Raw genomic sequence first — 18,402 nt, 5'->3', positions numbered from 1 at the left:
TCAGAGTCACTGTAATATAGTCAGGTGTCTAGTGGCAGAGAGCAAAGATTTGCAGCAGACCCAGCTTCAGGTGATCAGCTGCCACTCCTGCACTCACAGTGGTGTGTGGACTGGTGGTTAGAGCGGGCAGGCAACGTGAGCTCCTCCTGGAGTAGCAACCACCATCATCCCATCCCCCATCTGTGCTGCTCAGTTTTGCTTGTAGAAGCCGTAGAAGTTTGCTGAGGTAGAGACACGCTCCTGTTGGGTGTAGCTGGGAATGTTCTACCAGATGTGGGGTTTGCTGCTTTTCCTGCTCCCAGCAAAAGAAGAAGCTGCAGAGACACTGAGCTTTCAGTCGATGCCTCAGTCTGGCAGTCAGAGACATCAAATCACAGCTGAAGACAGCACCATTTTCCTGGTGAAAGATGCTACAAGAGTTTACAGCACTTGATGCTGGCACTGAAAAAGTTGGGAAGATAACGCAGAGCTCTGCTCTGCACATTCACTGCTCCTGGAGGTGGGCTGTGCTACAGCACATCTGAATCACTTCTTACTCTGCAGGGGGAGTCCAAATATAAAGGTTCTCAAAGCTGAACCAGCTTGTTTTGTCGTGGCCATTCTCCTAAAGCTCAAGGTGTGTTCATGGTTTAGAAGCAGACAAGTTATGATTACTTATCACCTTCAAAGGAAGCTGTGGAGCAACGAATAAGGTGCACATTAATTAGTCTGATAATTCTGTCTTGATTGGCACATAATTTACACAACTCATGAATCAGCCAAGAAGCTGATTGGAATAGTGCAGGCCCACACAAGGATGATTTGCACAGGGAAGAAGAAGCCACACCTATTTCTGTATAGCAACTGTGGTTCCCTCCATGCCTTGGTTTTACACAAGGCAGCCAGGCAGCCACTGAACCAACCAGAGGCTCCTGAGTCATGCCTTGACTCAATGCCCTGAGTCCATGGTTTGCACATCACTTGGGAAACTCACCGTGAGTAACCTCGGGCATGAATAAAAGCCTTGTTGGGAACTGATCATCTTTTCTGGGGTGCAGGGAGGTGAGTAATGTCAGGATGCAAAAAAACTTTGCTAACTCCATCTCCCAGGTCCCAGGATACTTCAGTGATCAAGAGTCTTGGCTGTTTGTATTCATTAATAGAAAGATTGTACAACTAAGGACTGCCTTTCCTCTCTCCTTCTGGCTTTATATAACATTCCACATAGCTTCTCAGTGCAAACAACAAGTAACAATATTTATAATAAAGTTATACCTTCATATTATGGAGTATTATAAAACACAGTTCCTCAACAATGTAAGACAAACTGAATTGTACTAGCCCAGATAGATGAGGCTGGACTGTTGTGCTGGGGCTCAGCAACTGGGAGGTAGAAGCTGAAGACTTGGGCTTGCTGCTCTTATTATCTCCATGTAGACAGGAGGAGTGGGTCTGTTCAGCAGCTGTAGACAGCTGTGTATCTCTGCTCAGAGACAAGTCTGTACAGACACCAGAGCCCTGGTGCTGCCATGGTGCTCTGCAATACAACTGCCTAAGAGTTACTAGCAGGCACCCCAGTCCAAGGACAGGCGATGGACATGTGCATTGTCTTGTATGTTTGGGACTGCTTCTGATAATGGGAGTTTTGGTGCCAGACAGATCCAAACAAAACACACCCGTGAGCTCTTAAAGGCCCCCTTGTCCCCCTACAGCTTTTTATGCACATCAGTGCTTGGGCACATTTTGCATCTCAGTACAGGTCAGGCTGCACAGCAGGAGTTGGCTGGCAGAGGCAGGAGTTATCACCCATGTCAGAGTCACCTCTAACAGCATCAAGGCTGCCATGTAAACAGATCTGTGTGCAAAGGTGACCTGCTGTCATCTCTCCCTCCCTCTCTCTCCACACCCCACCCCATTGTCCCCATAGAAATCAGGGAGCTACCCCAGCTGTCCAGCACACCACAGCATCTGCCATGGAATAGGGCTGTGAAGCAGATGAGCCTGATCACTGCCACTCTGAGGGGTTTCACTGCGAGTTTGAGTGAAGTAATTTGCATCCATAAGATTCTTCTCCTTCGCAGTGCTGGCATGATGAACAATCCCTTTCACTTTGTCCTCTAGGTAAGAGCTGCCTGTAACACATTCTGCACATGTCAGCACAGCTGTGAGCGGGACCAAGGCTCTTGTTTGGTGCTGGTGGTTATTCCCAATGAGCCCACTGCCCAATCTGCTTGGTCAAAGGGAACCAGTCCTTGACTATTTTATTTACATACAATGCAAGTTGCATTCACAGAAGCAAATAATTTCCTGTCCCCTGGCTTTTAGAGAACTCCTGTCTGTTTGGAAGTCCACCAATGAAACCTTAAAACAGTTTTAGCACCAGTACCTTTTAGACAACAGCTATGTGTGCTAATCTCACATACCAAATGTTTCAGGCAGAGAGCAAAGGGGCACAACCAGTGCCAGATGACCTGGCTGTGGTGCTGCCAATACACATCGTGGAGAAAAGTCAAAGCAAGGTGTTTACAAAAAAATTGGCACCATGGAAAATAACTCAAACAAAAGACTTAAAAAAAAGTCTTTCTGGCAGCTCCAAAGAAAATAAGGTATGATTTGTGAACAGCTCACCAGCATATCCATAGTTGAAATTTCAGGCAATTAGTATTTCAAACAAACAATTCTACTTGTTCTACCTGTGCCAGTCCAAAGCTTTCAAGTTTATGCACCATTACAAAAAGCAATACAGGGAGAATGGCAGTGCAAACTGCACTGCAAAAATACAGGACCAAAGCTGGAGACAAAAGCTGGACAAAAGCACTGCTTATCTTGAAGATCTGCCTCACAAAATTATGGGTGTTAGCAAATAAGCATGACTTCTGTCTGCAATGTTGACAGAAGTTCAAGGCACATATTGGAAAAAAACTCCTGATGAAAAATCTCTGGCAGGCTCAGCTATAGTTTGTAGCAACTCACCTCCTATACAGAGAGAGAGATTCTTGTTGCCAGGAAGGCAAATTCAGGGGGCAGTGCCTGAAGGGTCTCCAAGAGCAGTTTGCTTTTGCTCTCCCCTTTTCCCAGCCCTATGCATTCCTCCCTGCAAGTCCTTTTCCCTGCTAAGTTTCCAAGTGTCATTTTTGGACCAAGGGTTATTTTAAAATCCAGGAATCTTTAGGAATAGAAGTGCAATGGATGCTGGGTCACTCAGGTGAGTTTGTGCACGGAACATGAATATCTCCTGGAAGTACCTGGGCACAAATGAAACACAAGATTGTGCTTAAAGCCCACAGCTCATACCCAGCCCAAGGAACCTGGCCTTGGGATCACTGCTGGGGAATAAGTGAAGAAAGCACTAGGCCTGTTGCTGCAGGGACAGTTGAACTGCAACCTTAGTCTGAAACCTATCACAATATGAAATGAAAACACTGATTTTTTGTGGAGAAGCAAGAGAAGGTCATCCCAATGGCGAATATAGTCACTTGGAACATGCAAACATGCACTGTACAGTGATTTAAACCTGTGGTTTTCACACTGCTCTCTTCATCCCTGTGATTAGACAGTCTGTCCTGGGCTGAAGGGGCTTTGAGAAAATGCTTCCTTTAAAATATTGAGATTTTTGAGGGAATTGTCAAGCTTAGGTGTAAAGTTTCTGAGGCGGAAAAAGAAGGGGGTTTGTACAAACATGTTAGAACAGATGTTCTCTGTATATCCTCAGATGTTCTGACTATCCCCCATGAGAAATAAAAACCGAGGCCACTCAGCAAATTCTCTGAGTCAGACTTTGAATGGAAGGCTGCAGAGTTCTACAAGATTTCTGTTCAGAGATGGTCTCTGTCAACAACATCCCTCTTTGCTAGGAAGGTACTTCCTGTGATTAGGCTCTCAAGCATTTCAGGGTGGTGTTCACTTTTCACTGCCAATGTAAACAACAAAATGAAAAGCCCCTGCTGGGCTACTGTGATGTTCTCTCTAAGGGAAATTGCTCTGCTGTAAGCCCTGTTTATTGCCACTGATCATCATGGATTCATCATGGACTGGAATTTATCACAGTACAGACTGGTGTTACAATTAAGGATGGGCATTTCAGCTCACACCAGCTTTTTGTTCTCCTGGGTTCTTCACAACCATAAATCAATTTCCAAACATACTTATCTGAGTATTGCAAAACAATTTTAAATCAAGACTGGTTTCCATTAGCATAAAGCTGGATTGGGCTTGTTCCTGTGGCATTTGTTTAGATCTGCATTAATAACACACAATAAAAGAGCAATCTGGATCTTATTTTGGTCCCAAAGGTGACATAACACTTGTTATAACTGCTTGTGGCAAGAGGTGTGTGAAACTCCTTTTATTCCTGTTTCTACTGCTATTTATTTGCTAAACTGGTCCTCAGAAAGGCTTGAATCCTTCTTGGCTGCTACCATGCTGCACCTGCTTTTCCTAGGGCACGCAGGCTCAACCTGCCATGTGCAGGCTTGCAAAGCCCCAATTTAAATGGCACTCCTTTATTAGAGGATACATTCCAGAGGCATAAAATATTATTATCCGATGCACATGACTAAAAGGCTGCTGATCTCCTGCAGGACTGCAAGCACAAGATGGGACATGAGACTCGGTACAATTGCTCTCCAGAACACACCTCACATGGCAGCTGGAAGCTTGGGACGTGTTGTCAGTACAGAGGCTGGAGACCCTTCTCTCTCACACTGCAAAAATTACTGAAGTAAAGAATGAGTCAATCTCACTGAGACAGTAGCTCTCACTTCTTCCGTTGTCTTTTCTATGGAAACATTCTACTACATTATCAAAATTATGTTTCCAATACTTCTCTATCTCTTCCAGTCTTCAAGAATTCCTCAGTATCCTCCTTAAGACAGAGCTATCAGGCCTCTTTCTACTTCTTTCACAATTTTTCTTTGTCTTCTCTTTCTAGCAAGTAGTTATGGGTAATTCCTAGGTTTTGCAGTCATAGGAGGGAAGCTGTTACTTCAATTCACATTGAAACAGAGTTGTGTGAATTTTTCAAATTGAGTATTTCAACTGTGCCTGTATTTCCACAGGGAAGTTTATAGGTATCTTCACTTTTAGGGTCAATTACTTGTTTACAAAAAGACTCCTTTATATGATGTTTGCAGAAAGCAGAGTGCTCTTTCTTTTTTAACTGGTCATTGAAGAAGTTTGGAGAGAGTGAAGTGTCTACAGTGTGCTGCCTGCTCCCTGATGGTTATTCTGGAGAAAACACAGATCTTTGCCCTGTTCAGGAGGAAGTTGTCACAGACTGAAATTGGAATCCTTTTTTTTTTTTTTTTTTTTTTTTCCTACACTGGGACTTATTTTTACGGTCTTGGCTAAAAGGTGCAAGGTCTATCTTAAACTCTGCTGTTAACTATGGATTTTTATAAATAGTAATTATCTCTTTCACATTGTCTTTACCTGTATCTTTTTGGGTTAAAATTATAGCATTTGTGGACTTTCTTCTTTTTTGACATGCAGCCCTTCAACAATCTTGATCAAGTTTCTCATCCATCACCCTGGCACAGAATTCCTGACCGTACAAATGTTCCCAAAGAAACAGAACAGACCAGATCCACAGAGAACAGTCACAACACAGATCTAATACTTCTCTTAAGAAACTATTTGGAAAAAAACGCACACAAGGGTTAAAATAAGCCAGACCTCACACTTTCTTTTTTGCTGTGACTTTGAGTCAATTAAGAACAGACAATTGTAAAAGCTGGAAACTGTGGCTGGAGTCACAATGCAGTTAGAGACACACCATTTATCAATAGTTAGAATAAGAATAAATATTTGAGCAATATTGCAAAAGCAAAAAGTCACTGCTTAGAGCTCATTAACAAGTGTTTTTCAATCTTTTTTTTTAAAATGATCTCTCACTGTTCTTAATCTAGGACATCTTTTCATTTGCAGCTATCTTCTCATGTGAGTTTAAAGCAGTTTTCAGCACCATTCATGGTTATTTTGGTTATGCTCCCATTCCCTCAGAATGGGAAACTTTCCAAGTTTCTCACTTTTCATTAGAGATCATGCTTCTGCAAGCAAATCTCTAGCCAGACACACCTTTGCCATACAAACCACAAGTGATATGCTAATTCCAACCCAAAACTGTGTTCAACAATAAACAAAGAGAAGATTTGTGACCCAGAAGAGAACAGATGAGTGTGAGCCCCTTCATATTAGTTATTTCTGCCTTGTAAGAACAGAGGTAGAATCCTAGAATCCCAGAATGGTTTGGGTTGGAAGAGTCCTTAAAGACCATCTAGTTCTAGCCCCTCCCAATATCCCAGGTTGCTCAGAAGCCCATACAACCTGGCCTTGAACACTTCCATGGATGGGGCATCCACAAGTACTCTGGGCAACCTGTGCCAGTGTTTCACCACCCTCACAGTAAAGAATTTCCTCCTAACATCTGATCTAAGCCTGCCTCTTTCAGTTTGAAGCCATTCAGTTCTTGTCCTGTGCTTGTCAAAAGTCCCTCTCCAGCTCTCTTATGGGCTCTCTTCAGATACCAGAATGCCATAATTAAGTCATCTCAAAGCCTTATATTCTCAACCATGCAGTCTCTGGAATATCTACTCATGACTGCTGATGTAGTAATAGTAAAAAGAGTAGTAATAATAAGAGTTAATATTTTTATAGAAATCATGCAGCTCTTTCATGCAGTCTTACTGTTAGCTCATGTGTAGTTAGAACTCAGACAATCCCAAGTTGCTCCATCTATCTTAATTCATTTCACTGAGCTGTCACTCTTTGCTATGATTAAAATGACAACATTAAGGTGACAACTGTAGGACCAGCTTTCCAATATGCCAGAGCTGATGGAGATGTTTTTTCTTTTTAAAAAGACTCATTTCTGTGGGGTTAGGCAGGAACACTTCATTTTCCCTGCTGACTTCTTTCACTCATTTTTCTTGATGATCCCAGGATGGCTGAGGGTCAACACTGCCTTGCACAAGGGGTTTTTTCCTGGAATAACTCACTATTTTTGCTAAATGCAGGTATTACAATTTCAGTTGCAATGAGCAAAACAACAAAGATATCAACAACTATATCCAGAGAAATATAATGAGCAGCAGTTGGCTTTACTGAGAAAGCCTCTACATAATCTGGTTCCCAAGCTCCAAGTGACTCTTTTACACCTTGCTCTCCCCAGTCAGGGACAGCAGTGATCCTATCCTTCATACCTGTCATCTGTAAGAGGATCTCATTTTACAAACCAGCTTTTCTCCAGTACCAAGAAGGTATTTAAAATCAAAAGTAAAAGGACGAAAGATGGCACGATAGCAAGTACACTCTGTTCCAGCTGCTCAGCTGGAAGGGTAGAACCCTGGTGAAAAAGGAAGCTTTCCTTTTCAGGACTTGATCATTGGCTTCAGACTAGCACATTATTTTTTCTAAATAGTTCTGAGGAAAATATTTACCAGTGAACACTCAAAACTTGGATCCAAGCTATTTAAGTTGCCTCTGCTTCCAGTTTCTGGCAGGTTTTCTGACTTGGCTCTGAACCTTTTGACTGTACCCATCTCTACTTTCGTGTCTCTGCTTGAAAAATCCTGTTTCTTATCCAATGCACAAAAGTATTGCCTTTTCCAAAAGCCAGGTCTGTTGTTTGTCACTTCTTCTCAGCAAGATGACTGGCTGGAAACTTCGTTGTAACTCAAACTTTTAATTTCACAGCCTTTCAGATTCTCATTAATTTGCTTCCATCAGAAGTTTGTCTTGTGAGACCTGTGATAACACGCAGCTTTCTCTTATTAAAATCAGGGCATTCTGGGCTCATCCTCACTCCATATGTTGTGTACTTCAGGCATTCCTGCTGGCAAGGAGCTCTTTGGGTATTTTTATTTTTATCATAGGATTGCCAGATGCATGGTCTGCTGGCTGCCTTCCTTATCCAGTGCCTGCAAAGGTGCTTTTTGGAATCTACTTTAATAATATCCATGATTAAAGTTGTCAGCTGAAGGCTTTGTAACTACAACACCTAGAGATGTTTTTAGTTTTCAGCATCAATTAAGGAGTTCAGGGCAAAATATTTACACCTCCTCCCCAAATTTTAAAATTTGTACTAAGAAACTGTTCTGTTAGGCACAATGGCAATATAAAACTAAAGGATAAAACACAGTATAGATGGTGATCTGAAGTACCGTCACTAACAAGTGTTCGTATTTTTTGGAGTTCAGTACAGAGTTCACTGAATCCATTTCATTTTGAAAGATGAGGCCACTGATCCACCACTCCCACTTCTGTCAGAACAGCATTTGTCTAAGCCTACAAAGAAGAACACTGTGAGAGCCTTACACACTTACTTTGATGTACATGTGTCATTTTTAGCACATGAAATTACACATTTCTTCTGGAAAAGAAGGCTGAAAAGGTCTTCAGTCAGGTTTCTTGTCCATCTCACTGTCCAAAGCCTACCTCCACATTAATTATTCTTCACAAATTTTTCTTTAAAACACTTTTAAAGGTTTCCATGAGGTTTCAGAGCCTCTTGATGTGATCTGCTCCATAACTCCCATACTTGCTGATAGAAAATGTCTTGAAATTCCAAACAACTACCTTGAGCCGACAATCAGTTCCTTTCTTCCCTTTCCAGTATAACTCATCTCCGTTCTTGCTGTCACCTTCTATGCATTTGAATGCTGTTGTCACATATGCCATGAGGGTTTTCAACACCAAACGAAGCTTTTCCTGTTCCTGCAGCTTTCCTCAGACATTGAGTTTCCTAGACCTCCAACCAGTGGGCACTACCTCCAGCCTTCATAGGGAGTACCCACATGCTTAAAGCTACACACATATTTAAGCACTGTGCTGAGCTGGGGACTTCCTCTCTAGTGTTGCCCAAGGCTGTCAAACACATGCTGGTCTGGTTTAATTGCACGACATTTCAGTTAATTACTGTTTTGATGATAAATCTGACAGTTTTGCAAATGTCTTGAAAATTGTAACTGCAGGTAAAAACTACTCTATTTTGCTAATGAAGGATAAGCAGTGCCAAACTGTTGTGAACCTTATCTACCTGATCAGCAGGCAGTGTTTAACTTATAGTTTCATAAGGTACTTCCTTAAGAGTGCAGGCATGAACAGTGGGTATTGGAAACTGCTGTTCTTAGTATGTCTGGAAGCAAATTTACTTGCTAATAATCAGCCATGCCCAATGCCTAATGCACAGTGAGACAGCGATACACACATATATCCCCATCCTCAGCCATGAAGAGGTTCAGTCCCCTCCATCTGAGTACCCAAAATGCAGCAGACAGAACAGCATCTGTGGCAGCTGACACGTGCCAAGTGTATGCAACCAAGCAAACATAAAGAAATCAACAAGCCAATACATGCACATAAAATATTATAATGAAAACTTAGGCAGACAGAGACCAGGTGGGAATAAGAAGGAAAGAATCAGAAACCAAGAAACTGCCAGAGTCAAGAGCAATCAGCTGACAGGTGGGAGGGTAGTGAACCATGGCTGGGCTGGTGTTAAGGGGGCTGTTAGAATTCCATCCTTCTACTTCTGTTCCGTTTACTTTACTGTAGCTATTTGCAGTGTCAGTGGAATCCTCCAGCCTTTCCTAAAACTAATGTACAGTGTTTGCACAATGAAACAATAACAAATTAGTAAAAAAAGACCAGCATCTAGAAGCAAAAAGTGTTTGATAGAAAATGCACATAAACAACTTAGCAATAAGCAAGCATATGATCCATATGAGACAATTATTTTCTGAGCACTGTGTGAATGTGCAATATTCATAGATTATGTCAGTGTCAAGTACTCAGGAACTGTCAGGGACAAATGCAAACAGTATTTTAAAGAATTAGGAAGAATGTACTGAGAGTGTTCCTTCAATGCATTTGTATTAACACTTTACTGAGGATACGCATGTCTTAAAATCAGCGGGAAAACACACTCAACATTCCTTTGTGGAATATATTCTAAAGATGCTCTGAACATATACCAATCTTTTCATGAAAACCTTCCTGATCTGGTAACCACCCCTGGGATTCCTCCACTTGAGCTGATGAAGTCACAGTTTAATTAGCTACAGCATCAGTTTGAATGTGGCTATAAATGTAAAGGGAATCATGGAGTACAACTGCATTAATTCAAGTAATAGCTTTAACAGACCAAAACACTGAAGAAGGCTGCATCTCCTACATAGCTGCTTCCCACAAAAAGAAAAGCACTTGAGCATTCAATCTTACTTCACTTATCTTTCTTCTACCCAAATTATGCAGATAAACAAAATTCTTACAAATTAATTAAATGAAATTAGTTGTTATAAAATCATCCTGTCCCCTGAAATTGGCTAAGCTAAAGATGAAATTGGCTCACGTGGTTTCACTGTTTAAAAAATAAATGCAGCAACAATTTACAGCTGCAAGATAGTTTCTCATGGTAACTCAGGGTGTGAGGTTTGATCCTCCACGTTTGGATGGTAAATCATTGAAACTTCTCTGTCATACCTGTGGGGGTGGTTCTCACACATAGGTTTACTTAGAAAAGTAAATCCTCCTTTGTAAGGAATATATATGAGCCACATATTTCCTATTTTGTTCCTCTCCTCAGTGGTACTGCTCCCATTCTGGTAACACACCCAAGTCTGAAATGTGCATCACTGAACAACTTCACCTCTCTGGCCTGCTCCTGAGGCTGACAATATGCATGGCAATCAATCTTTGGTGCATTAGAATTTATAATAAAAGGAAAACTTATTGATTATTTAGTTTCTTGAGGTTCTTTCAGCCTCTCCACTGCCTGATGGACAGAGCACTGTACCTCAGGTTGGTTGTCTGGTGTTAAAATCAGACTGCAGGTTTGACTGTGAAAAATCTCTAATAATGAGACTGGCAGAGCTGATGGAGATCTGACTGCAGCACTGAGCAGAAAGGGCACTTTCTTCATTTGAAGTTTTCCTGGCAGTGCTATGCAGGGACTCTGCCAGCATAAGTTTGGAGCATCTTGCTCAGAGTTGGCTTTTGAGATGTATTTGTATTTCTTGCCTGAAAGATGTACCCATGTTTACCTGAAAAGCTGGAGATAGGTAAAGGAGAGCAATTTACTTACACTAAATGGAACCTAAAACTCTTTGAGAAGGCAAAACACCAACATCTTTCAGTAACAGATACTAGCACAAGATCCTCCTCTAATGGACATTTCTCACCTCTGCCTATTACCTTTTGTTTGTTTTTACTTTGTTTTTCCTGTTGCGTTGTTAAACAGATCTTTTGAAAATCAGCAGTTACAGCTAGGCACATTAACTGCTAAGGCAAAGCAGAAGTGGCTTCACGTAGGAGGTACAACTGACACCAGAGAAGGCTTCGAGCATCAGCACCTGGTTATCTAAAAGTCTCATACCTTTTCTGTGTAGCTTCCCATGAGCAGCTCTGGCTCTTTCTCCCCTTCTTCTCTCTTCCTTCTGCAGTTCCTGCTGGCTCCTTCCTGTCCCTAGCACAGCCACCTAACCCTGTGTGACCCTCACAGGACATCTCACTCTTTCTGTCCCTTGCACAACCTCCTGTCCCCTCCTCACAGCACAGCCAGCAAACTCCAACTCACTCCCTACCGGCTACCTCACTCTTTTATCACACCCATGGCTATGAGGGAAAGGCAGTTCCCACTCTTTGGTAATTAACACAGCTGCAATATATCGGGGCCAAGGCTGGCCTTTGGCACGATGTCTTCCCACAGCAGCTCTTGCATTACAGTGGTATTTGTGAGAAAGCAGGTCTCTAGGTTTGAGAGAAAACCTTAGGACTAGAAAGTGTTTAACCAGAGAAAGTTTCACAGCTTCTAGGCTTGATTTTAGATAGTTAGAATCTTGCTTTAAGGAAAAAAAATGTCTGACCCAGGATTCCTCACTGAGATGGAAAAGAAACATGTCACCAAAGAGAGTAAACTGTAGGGAGCAGATGATGATATCCATGATTAATCTTTGTACCCATGTTTAGTGGGTACACAACAATCTATGTGCACTGTTGATCCTAGAAAAATGAATACCACATAAGACTTCCTATCCAGACATCATGTGGACAGTTTTAAGACAATCCATGCCCAGTTTCACAGTCTCAAGAACAGGCAGGGTATACACCATGTAAAATTTAAGAGTGATCTATCTGCTGATCTAAATCCTGAGGAGTCTTTCAAGAGAAAACTTGTCAGTGCATACCCATGTGTTGAGTTACCACCACGCATTTAACAGTGATGAAACAGTTTATTCTGGCACACATTACCCATGAAATGCTTGTAATTAACTCGAAGAAAAAATGCACCAAACTTTAAAGCATCAAAACGAGAATAACTCAGTTGTGAATGCATGGCAAGATTTCTCTTTTCAGGAGTGCTATGTAATACGGTGTGACACGGCTGTCATCAAAGAGGCTGATGGCAAAGAGCTTGTTCAGTGTCTGTTGATGTGTGTGGTGGTCACTGCAGCCAGCACACACACTCAAGGGTACCTGGGTTACTGAAGGGAAAACCCATCAATCAAAGCAGGTGGCATCTGCTGGTTCACTTAGCATCAGTTCAGTGTTCCTGCACTCCACTTAAGACAAATGTTCTTCCCCCAAAATGAAGTTGCCTTAATGTGTTGAGGGGGAGACTGGTGGCTTTCCCACACAGTGAGAAACACACTAATGCAGGCAGCTGCAACTCCAGTGTCCTCTGCACCACATGAAACAATACCATTAGCTGACTCCATATGCCACTCTTCCACTCAAGTTCCATCAGGACAGCAGAGCTCTGCTTCCCTTCAGTTCAGCAGGAACCTTCTCAATGACTTCAAGAGTCACCAGGGTTAAGCTGCCCTTTTGCAGGGAGCCAACACAACAGTAAAAATAATATGACAGTAATTACTTGAAGCCACAGAGGTTGTAAAAAAAATTACACACTCATCAGTAAGGCTTTCTGTACATCTGTGTAGAGAAAGACTCAAAATGCAGTTATTTCAGATAGGATTATGAGCAGAAAATCTGCACTGAAATTGCTTTGGAAATAATTGGAACAAAAGCAATACAGGTCATAAACACAGAAAAAAGTATTTTTTAATGAGCCATAACTAGCATAAACAGTATGTTTCACTCAAGAAAAAGGGAAAAGTCAAAGAAGCTTCACTGCCCATTTTACTTGCTAAAGGAAATGGCACTGAAGACAATTATGTTGTCTTCCCTTTAGCTATTTTGAGTATTTTGTGAGGAGCAGTGATGTAAAAATATTTATAGAATTCCCATTGTTTTTGAGACTCTGAAATACTTTGAATTTTAAGAATTTGCCTCAACCTTTACATTAAGAAGTGACAGTTTCATATCCGTTCATGAATTTTGGTGAATTGCCAGGCTCACAATTCAGAGGCAGCTGTTCTTAGACATGTAATTTGGTTTGCACAAATATTCCAAAGACATATCCCCTATCCCACAACAATCATGCACACTTGAAACATTTTATCAGTTATTAACTGTATGGAAACCAGGAGAGAGCTTTAAGCCAGCTCTCACTCGTGAGCCTGATATGCAACATAAGGTGGTGGTAGTACCTGAAAACAGTGTCACACTGAAATCTCAGCCCTCTAGATATGACTTTATTCTCAGCAGTATAAGAGATGGAAAACTGCCATAAACATTTTAATATTTCATCCTTAGGAAAAGACTTCTAAAATTTTACTTTATAAGGCTTTCTCTAGCCTCAGGTAAATGACCTAATTAATTTCCAGGGAGGAAGTGTATTTTTAAACCTTTGACTGCTGATGCTGCAGTTTGGTAGGGTGTGATCAGAAGAACAGTTATTTGTTCTAAAGCAAAAAACTAACCAGTGGTGCTTCTGAGGTAATGACGGACACTCACTCATGTCTGCTCTCAGAGCAACAGGGAAACCCCAGAAGCTCAGGAAGAAGGAGAAGTTTCCATCTCTGCTTACACGCTCACTGGATGACTTGTTTGGTACACCAGTTTAATCCCCTGGGTCCCACCAAGGCCTCCAGACTACATATAACTGCTCAAACCAGCTCATCTGCACTTGCAGATAAACCACGTTCACTTTTCCAGCTTCACCAACTCCAGCAGTACAGATAAATGTGAGCAAGCCAAGAGTTATGTGCACCTAGCACAGAGTGAACTCTTATATCAGGTATGTGAGCAAATGAAACGACTCTTCAAGCTCTGCTAGAATTCAAATACTTTTAACACAAAAATATGCTCAGATCATCAGAGATGGCAAAAGCTGTACCAGGGACTAGTTTGTGCAAGGGCTTAGATTTAAAAGGCTTGAATTTTCTTAAAATAATGATCAATCAGTTCTCCAGCAAAGACACAAACACTGAAGGTCTGCTACAGTCTCATAAGACCTCACACTGTAATCTTTGACTCATTATGTCAGAGAAAATCCCACAGACACAGAAATCAGAGACAGTCGTATGCCGACCCCTTTTACTAGCACGGTGCCTCACCCACTTGGTTATTCACACACACAGCAGTGAGAACTGCGCCGCCCATCTCGCCTGGCTCTTACTTTATCTTCTGTAATGGCACACTGCAGTGACCCTCAGCTACAATAAATCCAGGCAGGATTTCTTTTCAAGACAGGTACCTCGAAAATTGCCATGGATGCAAAGCAGACAAGGCAAAAAAAAAAAAAGTACTTTTGGTTCAGCCTATGCTGATGTCATTCTGGAGACTTCACTTTTAGTTACTGGGCATTTGCACCATTATAAGAGCAGAATCCATCTCTCAAGGTCAGATTTTCATGTAGTAAACTGGTTTTACTCCAGGAATCTGGTCTATAAAGTCCTTCCTTTGGTATATTTACGTGGCTATTAGCAAGTCAGAACATCTTTCAGAGAAGTGAATTGCAGCCAGCAAAAACACAGCCCTAGGCTGATGCAGAAGTGGGTAGGATTTTAAACCTTCTGCAGCAGTTAGTGGTTAGGCACATAAAAGCACCCCACCCTCCTGCCCCAGGCGAGGGAGAACACGCAGACAGTGCAGAGTGTACTTCATGCATCAGGATACATCACTTGGCTTCACACAGGATCAACAGATTTCAGAGAAATGAGAGAAGGGGGTCATACATACATGCCTTAAGACACAGCATGTTGACTAACATCCCAGATACTCACTGGCAACGTTTAGGGGGAAAAGGCCTGGTTGCTGTGCCCAGCAAAATGTTAAATGAAGTTTTGTGATGAACTGTTAAATGAAGTTTTGTGATGCTCCTGACACTCAGGAAGAGAAGAACCCACAAAGCTCAAACTGGAGTTTCTAAACTAGTAGCCAGTATCCTTTACTATTACTTTCCATTTTAGCTTTGCTATTACAGATGATGCCCATAGGGGAATTAAAACATGTCCTTGTCCTGAGAACCCTGATGTGTCAGCCCCAGTGCTCTTCTGGTACCACAGGATTATTGAGAGGGTACATGGATAACATCTTTCAACTGTGCAGCCAAACTGGTATGACTTGGAAGAAAAAATAATCTGATCACTAAAGTGTCAACACAGAAATACCAAACAAAATAAAACCAAGGAGCACATTTTCCTTTTGGTTCCTTGGGGAAACTAATTTCTCTGAAGGGAGTGGTATGTTCAGCAAATAGAGATCAATAATTTGATTACCCACTGCACAATTTCCTACAGCTTTTTTTTCATTAATTTTGCTTACTCCAAACTATTCAGATCACAAGAGGAATCAAAGAAATCAAACAATAGCATTATAGTGCTCAATAAACACCGTACTGCAATGAAGGTGCTACTGTGTGCACATACTGGTGAGGTTAACTGAACAGCATAGAAAACTCTCTGCAGGGTGCCATAAACCTGCCAGTATCAGTGACACATGGAAAATCTGTTTTCCTGGAGGGAAATGGATGTGCAGTTTTTGAGCAGAAGGTTTCAGTCTGACTCTGGTTTGCCATCATTAAATTGAAAATAGCAAAATATCAATCACTATTGTGTTTCTGCAGTAAAAATACTGGATAGTCACCAGATAGTGCCTATGACACTCTAGTTCCCAGCTCTGTCAGGAGCTTCCAGCCAAGTGTTGGGCGAGTCATGTGTAAACACCAGGTAAATTCATAGGTAAATGGAGTAAACACAGCTAAACACTTAATATCAACCTGAACAGGATCTTCTCCTAGTCATTACCCATCAGTGAACACTGATGACAATATTTCCTTTCCTCTGCTCTAGATGTAGCACACTAAACTCATGCACCCAACATGTGGCACCATCACTCTGTATTCCCAGTCCCAAACAATCTCATTTGGGGTGGGGCATATGGGCGTTGCTCTAATTAAGGGCAATGATAATGCACACGATGACTTTTTCATGTGTTATGTTCCTGTAAAATCTTACTGGAATCTCACCTGGCAAATGATCTAAAATGTCAAACTTTCTGTTTTTCTTGTGCAACTCATCTGTTAACATGTCTGTACAACAGAGCATGAGTAATTTAAAGCAGGGACCATCCTTGAGATTGAAGGAAATACCCTGTGAACTTGGAGACGTGCCATCACAAAGCTCCAGAGTCTGTGAGATCCAACCCTCTTGATAAATTTGCAGCAGAAGTCCTCTTAGCACTTTTGCTGTTGCACTCAGGAATCTATTTTTAACATATTTTAAAATTAAAATATTTGTGACATTAAATTAGCTGAAGGTTTTAAAAAACAAACTCAAAACTCAAGAAAGGGGCAAAATTAAAAAACACATCCAAACTGCCTGAACACTTGGGGTATCGTTCAACAGGGTTTTTTCTGTAGATGGTTACAAAAGATAATACAACACCACATAATGTACATTCCCACATTTGCTACTGAAAATATAATTTCTAAATCAATTTCACCCACAGATAAAATCTTATACAAGGTGTAGCCTAAAGGCCTCAAGTTCTCAGATTTCCCAACACAACTTCTTGTAGATGGGCTTTGAATGCTTTGATACCTTTTACTGCAGGAGAGTAAAAGGTTGCTATCATCCCTGTCAAATCCTCTTTGAAGTGTGTGAATCTGTGAAAATTCATGGTCAAAACCGCAGCTCCTGCTAACAGGTTATCACACCTACAACACTCAGCTCTTACTCACCTCTCAGCTCAAGACTGTCTCTGGTCTCAACAGAGATGGGAGTTACACAAGGTGAAGAGAAAATAGAGCAGCCTCATGTATAACTGTGAGGAGGAACCAGGCAGGAAATTAATGCAGTTCTGACACACGAGCCAAGGGCACGATCCAGTGAGAGCATGTGGGTGCCTGTACCCCACATGCAGCTCTCAGCACAGCTGCGTGAGGCATCGATGCACAGCTCGGGGCTGTTTGGCTGTGGGCAGTGCTGGGGGAACCACTGGGACATCATCCCTAAGGGCTGGGAGCTGTTGTTACGGCTTCCACAGCTCATTCTGTCGGTCCTGACAGTTATAGTTGAAAAATATTTTGTACAAACCAGTTTTGAGAAAAGTAAATATACATGGGGAAGCCAGGTATGCTGCTGATAGAGACAGGAAGATCACTCTTGCTTCAGCAGCGCCTTTGAGTGTCAGGGAAATTTCTAATCCTGAACTGCACAGTGCAGCCACAGCTGGGATTGCTCCTTGTCACAGTCACAATCTCTGTGTTTATCCAGTCAAATTTCTTCATTTTCTCTTCTTTCCCACAACCATGACAGTGCTGCTCAGGTCACACATCTCCCAGTGTGTCCCTCATTTACACTTTTCCCCCATGTGAGGAGACAGTTCCTGGGATAAAGGCTTTTGCAGCTTGAGTGGAGAGTTGTGGTTCCCTTAACTGTAACAAAAGGGCCTACTGTGCTGTCCATGGTGGGGAGCGCTCCATGCTGAGGCAGAACTCCCCTCCCTGGCACAGGGACACTGTCTTACTGTCTTCAGCTAGGCCAGGAAAAGTTTAGGTTAGTCACTAGGGAAAAACTCTTCATAGAAATGGTGATGGGAATTGGAACAGCCTGCCCAGGGAGGTCCTGGAGTCACCACTCCTGAAGTATCTAAGACTGAACATCACACTTGGTGCCACGGTCTAGTGGACATGCTGGTGTTGGGTCATAGGTTGAATTCGATGATCTTTAAGGTCTTTTCCAGCCTAACTGATTCTGTGATTCTATGAGGTGACACCTGGCCTTGGCCCAGACTTCAGCCACGGGGTGGTGGCCCTAAGGGACACAGCACCGCCTGGCATGCACAGATACAACAGGAAAATCTACGAGGTCCCCGAAAATGCCTCGCGTGACCGGGACGGGGATCGGGACCGGGACCGGGACCGGGATCGGGATCGGGATCGGGATCGGGATCGGGATCGGGATCAAGAGTTCCCTCAGTCTCCGCGCCCTCCCCTCAGCCCCACAGCGCCCCCACAGTGCGCAGGCGCCAGCAGCTGGCACCGCCCGGGCGCGCGGGCGCGCATGCGCGGGGCCGCCCCGG

This window comes from Prinia subflava, chromosome 9 (assembly GCF_021018805.1).
Source record: "Prinia subflava isolate CZ2003 ecotype Zambia chromosome 9, Cam_Psub_1.2, whole genome shotgun sequence".
Classification (NCBI taxonomy): domain Eukaryota; kingdom Metazoa; phylum Chordata; class Aves; order Passeriformes; family Cisticolidae; genus Prinia; species Prinia subflava.
Note: the sequence above shows the minus strand (reverse complement) of the source record.